This window comes from Moschus berezovskii, chromosome 1 (assembly GCF_049115385.1).
Source record: "Moschus berezovskii isolate FMDL1 chromosome 1, NW_MosBer_1.0, whole genome shotgun sequence".
Lineage (NCBI taxonomy): Eukaryota > Metazoa > Chordata > Mammalia > Artiodactyla > Moschidae > Moschus > Moschus berezovskii.
This window is the reverse complement of record NC_142460.1, coordinates 6,123,905-6,135,045: the sequence shown is the minus strand read 5'-3', so window position 1 is coordinate 6,135,045 and position 11,141 is coordinate 6,123,905. Positions and strand designations below refer to the sequence as shown.

General features: G+C 46.0%; 1 long non-coding RNA gene across 1 annotated transcript in view; it reads left to right on the top strand.

The window, feature by feature from the left end:
* Nucleotides 1-1,277: 1,277 nt before the first annotated feature.
* Nucleotides 1,278-11,141, top strand: part of LOC148778651 (uncharacterized) — a 150,577-nt gene continuing 140,713 nt past the window's right edge. Inside the window, exon 1 of the long non-coding RNA XR_016035944.1 lies at nucleotides 1,278-1,391. This is a non-coding gene — a long non-coding RNA (uncharacterized LOC148778651). The remainder of the gene's footprint in view (nucleotides 1,392-11,141) is intronic.

The following is an 11,141-nucleotide window of genomic DNA, read 5'->3' as shown; positions in this document are numbered from 1 at the left end:
TGAGATGTACTTTTATCAGTGACTCCCCGACTTGGTGTTGCCTCGCCACGCTATTGCAAATGTGCCGCCAAGGATCCTCTTGGCCACGTTGTTGACAAAACTCCTGGCTGCATCTCCGTCCTCTGTCTCTCTTCCCGCGTCTCTTTCCAGCATCTGGCATCGTGAGCACCTGTTCGTTCTGAAAGCGCCCTCTCACCCTGCCCTGGATGGGGGTTTGCTCTCTGCACCTCTTCTCGGCGCCTCCAGCAGGGGCTACCGTTGCTAACGTTTCCATAGCCTCGCCCCTCTCCCTTCCATCTCAGGGCTTTCACGTGTCTTCTAGGGCCTCTGCCTTTACTCTCGTGGTGAAGTGACTTGTAGTCAGGAGCACGGAACTCACCCCCTGTACACCCGGCCTCACTGGCGCTCCACTTTTGTATTTCCAATTTTAGAGTTGAAGGGGGATGTGAGAGTTTCCTGGGGCCATCAGTGCTTTTATTGTTGTCATTGGTTTTTACCATTACATTCCCCTTGTTATTCCTCTGTTCCCCCAGATCAGGAACCTGGGACTCTTTCATTTGATTCCTTCTTTCTCCATAATTAACTGATTAATTTTGACCACTCTGCGTGGCATGCAGGATCTTAATTCCCTGACCAGGGATGGAACCCGTGCCCCCTGCAGTGGAAGCATGGCATCTCGACCACTGGACCACCAGGGAAATCCCTTCTTTTCTCTCATTTAAACAGCAGCGTTTTAATGATACATCCCTGCCATCTTCTTCATTCTTTCCTTGTAGGAAAATAAAAGAACTCCTATGCGCTGGAGTTTTTGCTCTGCAGCAAGAGGTCAGCCCACTGGACTCTGAGTCATTGCTGATTCAGTAAGCTTGAGACAGTCTGGGAGAACATATGCACACGTGTCCAAGTACATGGGCGAATACACTGAATGAGGAGAGGTTCTTTGTTCTCCTGGAGTTTCCTCTACAGTTTGTGTTGTCCGTTTTGGTGCTTATTCCTGGGCCTCAAGCTGTCATTTACTGTGGTGAGCTGTCACCTGAGGTGTCCCACACATGGACATGCCCAGGTGTCCTAGAGTTAGTGATGATGAGGCTGGAAGACATGGTGGTTGGAACACACTCCTAAAGCAAGGATGTAACTTTAAAAAGATACCATCTGGCTGTAATCTCTCAAAGTAAACAATAAAGTAGTACTTTGGCATTTTTTTTTTCTTGGTTAGTTTGCTTTTTACAATGAAAGTAACTCTGAAACTTTGAACGCTGTTTCATAACAATCAATCATATAAACTCTTTTACCCAAACCACCAGAACAAAGTAGCTAAGTGGAAAATATGAACAATCTTGTTTGATGTGTTCGGCATCTCGTTTAGATCCACGGGACATACCTGTGCAAAGGTTAGTACTCCCTGATCGGTGAAAAGACTTTATAACACTCATGAACAACAGCGCTGGTTCTAGAACAGAGGAACTCTTTCCTAAGCCAGTGAGATTTCTATTGTGTCAGTTTCACTATTATTATTTGATGTGTTTGTATGTGTGTGTGTTAGCGTGCTCAGTTGTGTTTGACTCTTTGTGACCCTTTGGATGTAGCCCTCCAGGCTCCTCTGTCCATGGGATTTCCCAGGCAAGAATACTGGAGTGGGTTGCCATTTCCTACTCCAGAAGATCTTCCAGACCCAGCGATCAAACCCATGTCTCCTGCATTGCAGGTGAACTCTTTACCCACTAAGCTATCAGGGAAGTTTGCTATGCTTAATTTATATGTTTAATCCATTGGAGGCAGTTGAACTGTGAGATGTTTCCATCATTTTGGCAAAGAAGTTTAAGTAAAATGACCGTATGGGGCAATGGAAAGCTTTTGAGAAGAGGATCATATGAACAAGGAACTGCTAATCAGATAAACTAGGAGGAGAAGTCCTGAAAGAACGTCCTGTTTCATTGTAAACAGAACCACAGTTTACCTGGAATCTCTGCGCGTGTTTACTCTTGGTGTGAACTCATAATCTGTGTCCCAGTTCAGTTTATTTCACTTTTCATAAGTTTGTTTGTCTTCCTCATCCTAGCTGATGGCAAGCACTGTCTGGCTGGGATGGTGAAGTCCTTGTTGGGCAGACCAGTCCTGCTTTAATGAGCTTGGGCAGAAGCCAACATTTAGGTCAAGTTTGAGAATCGAACTGACAGGAAAAGGTAATCTAGGAAGGTCTGAGGCTGAATGCAGGAGAGCCCTCAGCAAAGCCAGATGTAGGAACTGATTTCTCCTGCAAGTGTTTGATTTTCAGCATGACATCTAGTGCTGTAGCCCTCTGTCTTGGATTATTATTCTTTAGTGGAGAAAATCATCTTTCTGTGTGTACTGAGTGTTCCCAGCCATAGAAGATCCCTGCACTGATGTCTAAATGGATGTAGAATGACCAGCTTGTTGCTAGCACATTTTGCCTTTCTTTGTCATGTCACTTAAGTGATGAAGAACAGTGAGGACTGTTATATCGATTAAGGAGAAGGCTTGGACCAGGATCTTTTCCCTTTAGGCAGGCTGGTGAACTTTGTCCTCACACATGGTTCAGTCAATCAATTTAATCTTCAAATTTCAAGAATTTACTTGAAATTCTATCATCTCAAATCTAACTCCCACCTGCTGATGGGCTTGATAGTCAGGGATCCAGGGATCCACACCTTTTCCCGAAGCACACTCAGGGTTTAGATGGAAGTGGGACTTACCCACTTTCTTCTCTGCTTCCTATCTTTCCTCCTCCAAAACCACATGGTATTGCTTACTTATTTCATTGGTTACTTTTAGAAATTTTGAGCATGACTTTACTAGCGTGTGAGATGAGTGGAATTGTGTGGTAGTTTGAGCATTCTTTGACACTGCCTTTCTTTGGGATTGGAATGAAAACTGACCTCTTCCAGTCCTGTGGCCACTGCTGAGTTTTCCAAATTTGCTGGCATATTGAGTGCAGCACTTTCAACAGCATCATCTTTCAGGATTTGAAATAGCTCAACTGGAATTCCATCACCTCCACTAGCTTTGTTCGTAGTGATGCTTTCTAAGGCCCACTTGACTTCACATTCCAAGTTGTCTGGCTCTAGGTGAGTGATCACACCATCGTGATTATCTGGGTCATGAAGATCTTTTTTGTACAGTTCTGTGTATTCTTGCCACCTCTTCTTAATATCTTCTGCTTCTGCTGGGTCCATACCATCTCTGTCCTTTATTGAGCCCATCTTTGCATGAAATGTTCCCTTGGTATCTCTAATTTTCTTGAAGAGATCTCTAGTCTTTCCTATTCTGTTTTTTTCCTCTATTTCTTTGCATTGATTGCTGAGGAAGGCTTTCTTATCTCTCCTTGCTATTCTTTGGAACTCTGCATTCAGATGCTTATATCTTACCTTTTCTCCTTTGCCTTTCACTTCTCCTCTTTTCACAGCTATTTGTAAGACCTCCCCAGAGAGCCATTTTGTTTTTTTGCATTTCTTTTCCATGGGGATGGTCTTGATCCCTGTCTCCTATACAGTGTCACGAACCTCCGTCCAGAGTTCATCAGGCACTCTATCTATCAGATCTAGTCCCTTAAATCTATTTCTCACTTCCACTGTATGGATGTGAGAGTTGGACTGTGAAGAAAGCTGATCGCCGAAGAATTGATGCTTTTGAACTGTGGTGCTGGAGAAGACTCTTGAGAGTCCCTTGGACTGAAAGGAGATCTAACCAGTCCATTCTAAAGGAGATCAATCCTGGGTGTTCATTGTAAGGACTGATGCTAAAGCTGAAACTGCAATACTTTGGCCACCTCATGTGACGAGTTGACTCACTGGAAAAGACTCTGATGCTGGGAGGGATTGGGGGTGGGAGGAGAAGGGGACAACAGAGAATAAGATGGCTGGATGGTATCACCGACTCTATGGACATGAGTTTGGGTGATCTCCGGGAGTTGGTGATGGACAGGGAGGCTTGGCGTGCTGTGGTTCATGGGGTCGCAAAGAGTCGGACATGACTGAGCGACTGAACTGAACTGTATAATCATAAGGGATTTGATTTAGGTCATATCTGAATGGTCTAGTGGTTTTCCCTACTTTCTTCAACTTAAGTCTGAATTTGGCAATAAGAATTCAAGTTCTGAGCCACAGTCAGCTCCCGGTCCTGTTTTTGCTAACTGTGTAGAGCTTATCCATCTTTGGCTGCAAAGAATATAATCAATCTGATTTCGGTGTTGACCATCTGGTGATACCCATGTGTAGAGTCTTCTCTTGTGTTGTTGGAAGAGGATGTTTGCTATGACCAGTGCGTTCTCTTGGCAAAACTCTGTTAACCTTTGCCCTGCTTCATTCCGTGCTCCAAGGCCAAATTTGCCTGTTACTCCAGGTGTTTCTTGACTTCCTACTTTTGCATTCCAGTCCCCTATAATGAAAAGAACATCTTTTTTGGGTGTTAGTTCTAGAAGGTCTTGTAGGTCTTCATAGAACCGTTCAACTTCGGCTTCTTCAGTGTTACTGGTTGGGGCATAGGCTTGGATTACTGTAATATCGAATGGTTTGCCTTGGAAATGAACAGAGATCATTCTATCGTTTTTGAGATTGCATCCAGGTACTGCATTTTGGACTCTTTTGTTGACCATGATGGCTACTCCATTTCTTCTAAGGGATTCCTGCCCACGGTAGTGGATATAATGGTCATCTGAGTTAAATTCACTCATTCCAGTCCATTTTAGTTCCCTGATTCCTAGAATGTCTATGTTCACTCTTGCCATCTCCTGTTTGACCACTTCCAATTTGCCTTGATTCATGGACCTAACATTCCAGGTTCCTATGCAATATTGCTCTTTACAGCATTGGCCCTTGCTTCTATCACCAGTCACATCCACAACTGGGTGTTGTTTTTGCTTTGGCCCCATCCCTTCATTCTTTCTGGAGTTATTTCTCCACTGATCTCCAGTAGCATATTCCTCTCCACTGATCTCCAGTAGCATATTCCAGATGTTCAAGCTATAGCACATCTTAATTTGAACTAGCCACATTTCAAGTGTCAAAAGCCACAAGTGGCTAGGGGCTGTCATACAGTACAGTTGCAGATCTATAACTGTTCCTTCCCAGTCACTGGAGCTCTTCATAAAGGTATGACTGCCAACCAAAGAAGTCCCACCCCATTGCTCAATACATTCAAGCATCTAGTGTTAAGCTCAAAATCCATGCGCTGCACCAGGCAAACCATGTTAAACGTTGTGGGTTACAGCCCAATGATAGATGGCGATGTGCATTCACAGCAAATATGCAGGAAACCATTGGCCTTCGGATGACACAGACATTTTGAAGCCACATGCCGCTCATGTACCTCTGATCATGTGCGTTTGCACATGTAGACGGTGGTGCGAGCATTGGCAACTATTTGTACTGAAGGCACAGGCAGCCAGTGAAGGGTTTCAGTGGAATTTTCAACCAGAAGCAGCGGAGAGTTTTTCCAATTCAATCTGTAAACGCAGTTGGGGGATTTTTGCACATGAATCAACTTGTTCGTCTTGACAAACCTTCTCTGTCCCCTGTCCCTGTCCCAGGCTCAGGCTCACAATGGTGCCCTGTGTGTAAATTTGCAGGGAGGTGGAAGGAGGTGCAGAGAAGTTCAAGGTACACTTTTCTGAAAAATGCGTCGCCAGGAAGCCAGGGTGGAAATACAGGAAGGGTCCCTTCTCTCAGCCTCCACTCCCCACCAGAAGTGCTTTTCAAAGGGCTGAGGGTGGAATAACATTAAAATTCTAGCTTGTAAGATGGATTCACACCTGATGGGGACACATTTCTGTGTGTGTGTTAACATCATTAATTAATGTAATTAGAAATCTGATTAATCCAAGTTTCAAACCTGGACCTCAGTCTTTGAAAAGTGGAATTATCTGAGCCTGTGTGAAGAACATTGAAGGCTGCTGGCCAAATGGTGAAGCAATAAGATTACCTTTAGAACTGGAGGGGACTGAATCACCCCTTAAGGCTGAATGGGAGGTATTTTGGTGGTTGGGTGGGAAAGGCATGTTTCTACCGTTTGGATAAATTTAGGGTCTTGGATTTGGCAGAGGAAGTTTGATTTTAAGAGCTAGAGCGTGAGTCATCTCCCAGCTCAGGGATCGAACACAGGTCTCTGGCATTGCCTGCGGATTCTTTGCCACCTGAGCCACCAGTCCAAGTTACCTCCAGTGATCCTTAAATGAGCTGCAAGCTGAGCAAAAAAGAACAAGGCAACAGGCAGATTCCATGGCTAATGGGGCTGGAGACTCTTAGAAGGACTTCTAAGATATATGTTAGATGATGATTTTAAATTTTATTTTAAACAAAAAAGTAGCACCCCGACTTCCTTTTGAAAGGAGGGTATGATAGGAACCAAGCCTTAGAAGAAAGGAATGTAGCTGGGAGAGGAAGACCCATGAACTCTTGGAGTCCTGAAGGAAGCCTGGGGCAGCCATGCGCCACGGAGGAATTTCTCAGGGCCAGTGGCTCCACGGCAGCAAAGGGCTGGGAGGCGGTCGAGGGCGGGTGAATCAAAGGAGACGCTCACGGTGGAGCTTCCTGCAGACGGGGTCAGAAACTGCCCAGAAGTGCCCTGGGATTTTTGGCTTTGAAACCACTGCTTGGAGTGTCTTAGGATTAATGTGAAGGCACTATAGCATCCCAGGTTTTCCCACTTGGGAGTACGGTCTACCAAGTTGACCACCCCTCCGCCTGCAATGCAGGAGACGCAGGGTTCAATCCCTGGGTGGGGAAGATCCCCTGGAGAAGGAGACGGCAACCCACTCCAGTATTCTTGCCTGGAGGATCCCATGAACAGAGGAGCCTGGCAGGCAACAACCCATGGGGTCGCAAACAGTCGAGACATAACTTAGTGACGAAAAAAAAAAAAAGCTGAGCACTGGGCACTGAGGTTTGAGCAGCCCAAAGCCCTTGAGTCTTAATTTTGAAAAATTTATTTATTTTGGGTTGTGCTGGGTCTTAGTTGCTGCTTGGGTTTTTCTCTAGTTGTGGCGAGCGGGGGGCTCCTCTCTAGTTGCGGTGCCTGGGATTCTCATTGCCAGTGGCTCCTCTTGTTTTGGAGCTCTAAGGTGTGTGGGCTTCAGTAGTTGCAACACGCAGGCTCAGTAGTTGTGGCAAGTGGGCCCAGCTGCTCTGTGGCATGTGGGATCTTCCTGGATCAGTGATTGAGCCCATGTCGCCTGCACTGACAGGCAGATTCTTTACCACTGAGCTACCGTGGAAGCCCCAGCCCTGGAGTCTCTTAAAGCATCATCATGTTGCTTCGGTTTTAACCTCTTAGCACTTTACCATTCAGTAAGTTGTAGCAGGGGCTTCCCAGGTGTCTCAGATGGTAAAGAACCTGCCTGCAGTGGGAGACCTGGGTTCGATCCCACACCGGGAAGATCCCCTGGAGAAGGGAATGGCAGCCCACTCCAGTATTCTTGCCTGGGGAATCCCATGAACAGATGAGCCTGGTGGGCTACAGTCCATGGGGTCACAAAGCGTCGGACACGACTGAGCGACTGACACACACGCTAGTCGTAGCAGAGTCTCTGATCCAGTCTAATGTGCCCGGAGTGCAACCTGAGTGCAGAACAACCTGGAGAAGAGACCCTGAGGGCAACAGTAGCAGCTGCATCCTCTGGGAAGGCTCCCTTCCGAGGAGGGTGTGTCCAAGCAGCTGAAATGAGCCGTCTCCCCATCCTTCTGCTGTGCTTGTCCTTCTGGGCTCCAGATGGTCTTGGCTGAGACGGAGAAAAACAGGGGCAGTAAATAGCTTCTTTCAAGAGAGACAATTTACATATTTTCTGCCAAGTTCCTCTGTTTCTCTCCGTGGACCTTAGAATGGCCCGAATTCCCTTCTCCTTTTTTGGAAGGGAGGTGAAGGTCATGAGCATGCTTTGGAAAATGAAGGGCATTATAGAAGCCCTGGAATTGTTATCTTGCTGAGTGCCATTTGGTTCTTGGGGATTCTTGACTTTTCTCCATGACTGGAGACGCCCCAGAAGGCAAACTGTGGCACGAGGGCCTTCCCTGCCACTTGCCACCCCCATCTCAGGAAGGCTCGGTCCCCTTAGGGGCACAGTGTCCCTCTTCCTGAGCTATGGCCTGGGGAGCATCTCCAACAGTTGTGAGCACTTGCTGATTGCCTCCATCCAGCGTCCATCAAGGCGGCTGGCAGTTCTCAGTAGGCTCTAAGTGGCTGTGAGAAACTTTGACAGTCTGTGATCCTTGTTATCTGCAGTATTTTAAAAAAATTAAAATATATTTGCTCGACAATGTTGCGTTACTTTCAGGCATACCACACTGTGACTATATATATATATATATATATATATATATATTCAGATTCATTTCCCTAATAGGTTGCTACAAAATACTGAGTATATTTTCCTGTGCTATACAATAGGTCCTTGTCTGTTTTATACGTAGATATTTGCAACATTGAGCAAAGTGCCTGGGGAGGCTTCCTGGGCAGCACAGGCTGTTCTGGAAGCATCTGTGTGGTTATCCCAGGCTCCTATGGTTTGGCTCCTTGCCTGTGTTTCTAACTGCCTGCTGGACAGTTCCACTGGGGATCGCAATTCCTACAGGTCCCAAATAGATCCCACTTCTTCCAAGTGGTGCTAGTGACAAAAATTCTGCCAGTGCAGAAGACCCAAGAAACATGGGTTCAACCCCTGGGTTGGGAAGATGCCCTGGAGAAGGAAATGGCAGCCAACTCTTATATTCTTGCCTGGAAAATCCCACGGACAGAGGAGCCTGGCGGGCTACAGTCCATGGGGTTGCAAAGAGTCTGACATGACTGATCACACATGTACACCTTCTTCCAAACCTTTTTCTCCTTTCGTGGTAACTCAGATGAACAGCCTCTCAATCCTCCTCTCCATTCAGCCTGGACATACTGGCCCCATATTTGACTCTCCCCTGCCCTTAAAGCGGGTAGCCATGTCTAGAGGACTAACCTCCACAAGTCTCTTGACTCTGTCTCTTTCTCTCCCCATTGCCATCTTTGTAGTTGAGGCCGATATGAAGTATGTTAGGCAGAGCTGATATGACAAATCGATCTCAATGCATAAAGTGACACACAATTCACAGATGGTTGGTTTTTGCTCACCCAACAGTACTGGGTGAGTAAGCTGGTCATGGAGTGACTGTGTGCACAGAGCCATTCCTTCAGAGATTCAGGCTGATGGAGGCTTCATCACGCTCACTGCATTTCCAAGGATACTCTGAACTCAGTGCCAGCTGGGAAGGAAAAGGCAAAGAAAGGGTGCTCTGGAGCTTGGATGGGAAGATCTGCTGATGAGCCTATCACTTCTGCTCACATCCCATGTGGTCACAGCCAATTGCAAGGGAGGCAGTAACCTGAACATCACCAGCCCTGCAGGCTTCCTGTTACCTGCAGAACAACATCCTTCAGGTGGCATTCAGAGGCATCCACAATGTGATCTGGTCTAACTGGTCAGCTTATCTTCTGCTCTAAGCCTCCAACAGCCTTGGCCAACCCTGGCAGATCCCATGCTTCTCCTGGAATGAGCCATGCATGCTGGCCAGCCTGTGTCCCTGCTCTGATCAGGGTGCCCTTCTTTGTCACTCACAACCTGAATCCTGCTCATCCTTTAAGAGGTTCAAGGGGCCCTTTCTTCCTGAAGTCCCTGCATGCTGTCCTCAACTGAGAAGGATTCTTTGCTGCTGTCTGCTCCCTGCTCATACAACTTCTTCAAAGCCAGAGAAGAACTATATTGGGTCATGCTTCCTATTACAGCTCCTCACTCAACCTCTTGCCAGAGTGAAATCTCTCTGAGTATTCTGCCCTCCTCTTAATGCAGAATACGGCCAACACACCAAAGCTTTCACCACCCAGTTTTGACTGGTATTTCTAGGCTTCATTTTTTGTTTCTCTTCTCCATGGCTTGGTCTGGCCACACTAGGAACACCCCTAAGTCCTTTCACATTTCTGGACTTTTCCTCCTGCTGGTTTCTCTGCCTTGGAGGCTGTCATGGCTTCTCCATCACCCTGTGAACCTGTGACTACATCATGTGATGTGTTCCTCAGCCTTTCTTCTACCATGGGTGTCTCCACATCGGGTGGAGCCTGCACTCACCTCTATTCTAGTCTGTTATCCCAACAGATATGAACTTCTTGACAACCAGAACATCCTGATAGGTTTTCTGGAGACTTGATGTGGGCCTGATGTTTGGTGTGTAGAAGGACTGAATTGGATGGAGGGCCAACCCACCCAAGTTCATGCTTGTTGCTGGAGGGCGCTGCCGTCAGATTGCCTGAATCTAATCGCAGTGCAGTCAGGCCTTCCCGAATGAGCAGTTTCTTTTGTCACTTCATGCCCCTACTAGGCTGGCAAAATGCAAGCACATTTTTCATATATCAAAGAGGTAAAAATCTGGGGAAAACCCAAATCACATAATGACTTACCAAAGCGAAAAGAAAGAAGCCTAGGAAAATATATGTGAGCAATGAAGTTCACATTCTTGAACTTCTTCTTCTTCTTTTTTTAAAGATTGAAGCATTTCCAAAGAGTACAGCCTTAAGAAACTTGGCCCAGGTGTATTTAATTTTCCAGAACAATATACTGATTATCATCTGTGAATTCTTAACCCTTGGAGGCCGACACCTACTGTTTGTTAACCACCCTGAAAGCTTTAGGGTTTTTGCCAAGGTAAGAAAATGTGTGGGGTTAAAGACTGAGGTTCAGTAAACTTAGAAGAAAAGAGATTGGGGTTGACTTGGAGTTGGTTCAGGTAGAGGAGATGGAGCAATCCAGGTGGGGTCTTCAGAAGGGGTAAGAGAGAGTTGGATGCATGACAGCACCTTGCATATTTCATGGGATTAAGGTTTTGAACATTTTCTCAATCATCTAATCTGGGGCAAGAGAAGCATTTCGTTTTCATTTAAAGCTTGAGTTTAGAATGCTGTTGTTCTTTTTGCAATGTGAGTTCAGAATATCATGTATATTCTTTCAAGTTGAAGTTTTCACAGGAAACAAAGAAATGACTTTGAACTCTACGGCTGGAAAGAAGAGTCCAATAGCTTTTGGGGAAGACATCAGTTTTTCTGCAGGAGGGTTATATTCTTGCATTACTGAGTTTCAGTTCCCACAAGATGCATCAAGAAAGCTTGGTTTTAAACAA